Here is a 2320-nt window from a genome sequence, read left to right as displayed (position 1 = left end):
GTTTTGTCTCGGGACCCTGGATCACTGAAATCAGTCTCAGACACCTGTGATGATTTGTTTGCCAGGTGAGCCCACTTGAAAGGAAAAACTACAGGATGTTCCATATTACACTGCCTGGACAAAAAAAGAGTCGCCACCTAGATTTAACTAAGCAAATAGGTATGAGCCTCCTATTGGATAATTACTGCGTGGGCCATTATCTTTCAGCTGGCAACAAGTTATTGAACCCCAACAGGAGCAATGAGTCGCTTCTTATTTCTTAAACAACCATGTGGAAAGACATCCTGTGGTCGTTGAAGGGTCAAATCATTGGCATCAAGCAGAGAAAACATCTAAAGGAGATTGCAGAAACTACTAAAACTGGGCTAAGAACWATCCAATGCATTATTAAAAACTGGAAGGATAGTGGGGACCCATCGTCTTTGAGGATGCACCCGTCACTAAATGCCTGTGGGGGCAGTGCYATGATCTGGAGTTGTCTAGGAAGCGTATCGAAACAATGCCACAGCAAATGTGTGCCGTAATCAAAGCTAAAGGCGGTCCAATGAAATCTTAGAGTGTGGGACCTTTTGGTGGCAACTTTTTTGGCCAGGTAGCATATAAACCAGACCAACATTTTCAACTAATATTAGGGAAAGAAAAAGGATCTCAGATGCTGAAAAGCAAGAACTAGTTGAAGGTTTTGGACAAGGAACGAAACCCTTATATTTCACAAAAACTTAAGAGGATCATTTTACCACGAACCAGTATCCTCCAGAGGTTTGCAGTTCAGCATAAACCTACTCAGCAACCCCTAASCAATGCTCAACGGAAATGGCTGAAGTGAGTCCAGAAATACATCAAGACTAAAGTCATCTTCATGCAGGACAATTCACCATCTCATCTCTCACTCTCAAGGAATACCTCTGCATCATCAGCTGCCAAGGGCATGAACTGAGAGAAACTTGTTGAATTATACTTTAACAGCTAATAACTTCAAAATTATGCTGACTGTCATTTGTATCAACTACTCAGGAACAGAGAAAAATATAATTTGCGTAATAATTTGGAACGCAGTGTATAAGACTCAAGTAGCAAAATTTGTCTGGTCCGCTCTCTGGCCCACTCACAAGGCACTAACAGTTGGTCCAAATACCACAAAGAATGACAGCCCTTTGGTGGCCCAGATGTGATTTGCCAGAGGTGGTCCATGCATTTGCCAACACCACATAAACTAAACCTCAACTGGACCAGTTGTAATTTCTCTTTGGGATTAATGAAGTATTTTCGAATTGACTTGAATTGATGTTGAATGGGACATTGTGGGTTGGTGGGCAAAATACTTCCAAGACCTCGTCAATCCCACCGACACATCTTCCCATGAGGAAGCAGAGCCTGAGGACCCTGAGTCGGACTCTCCAATCTCTGGTGTTGAGGTCACTGATGTGGTTAAAAAGCTCCTCGGTGGCAAGGTGCTTGGGGTGGATGAGATTCCCCCGGAGTTCCTTAAGGCTCTGGATGTTGTGGGGTTGCATTGGTTGACGCGACTCTACAATATCGCGTGGACATCGGGGGCAGTTCCCCTGGATTGGCAGACCGGGGTGGTGGTCCCCCTATTTAAAAAGGGGGACAGCAGAGCATGTTCCAACTTTAGGGGGATCACACTTCTGAGCCTCCCTGGTAAGGTCTATTCAGGGGTCCTGAAGAGGAGGCTCCGTYGGATAGTCGAATCTTGGATTCAGGAAGAGCAGTGTGGTTTTCGTCCTGGTCGTGGAACAGTGGACCAGCCCTACACCCTTAGCAGGGTCCTGGAGGGTGCGTGGGAGTTTGTGCCTTCTCCGGGTCAGGGAGGAGGTCCTGCCCCAAGTGGAGGAGTTTAAGTATCTCGGGCTCTTGTTCACGAATGAGGCAAAAATGGAGCGGGAGATTGACAGGCGGGTTGGTGCTGYGTCTGCAGTGATGAGGACGCTGTACCGGTCTGTCGTGGTGAAGAGAGCTGAGCCAGAAGGTGAAGCTCTCGATTTACTGGTTGGTCTACGTTCCTACCCTCATCTTTGGTCACGAGCTTTGGGTAGTGTAGCATTTTCCTGCATATAAATAATCATTTCTGATTAGATTTCACTTGTTCCTATGACAACAGCTCAAAGAGGAAGAAAACCCCCACTTTAACTTCAGACTATTTTCTAAAGACTTTTGCATGGAACTTCCTTTGTGGCTCGAATTAACATCTCTHACACAAACCCCCACCAGACGTCCTGACGCCTTACTGTTAATAGATAAGAATTGCCACATTCCTGTTCCGAACCCCACAAGTTCTGTTGCTTCCATCCCCCATAAGCAC

General features: G+C 45.9%; 1 protein-coding gene across 1 annotated transcript in view; it reads right to left on the bottom strand.

Moving 5' to 3' along the window:
• The window catches only part of sat2a.1 (spermidine/spermine N1-acetyltransferase family member 2a, tandem duplicate 1), an 8702-nt gene that overhangs the window by 1673 nt on the left and 4709 nt on the right, over positions 1–2320 (bottom strand). The gene's annotated exons all lie outside the window — the stretch shown is intronic.

The sequence above is a fragment of the Austrofundulus limnaeus genome, unplaced genomic scaffold (assembly GCF_001266775.1).
Source record: "Austrofundulus limnaeus strain Quisiro unplaced genomic scaffold, Austrofundulus_limnaeus-1.0 Scaffold140, whole genome shotgun sequence".
In the NCBI taxonomy this organism is placed as follows: Eukaryota; Metazoa; Chordata; class Actinopteri; order Cyprinodontiformes; family Rivulidae; genus Austrofundulus; species Austrofundulus limnaeus.
The sequence above is the reverse complement of the archived record's forward strand: the minus strand, read 5'-3'. Positions and strand labels throughout refer to the sequence as shown.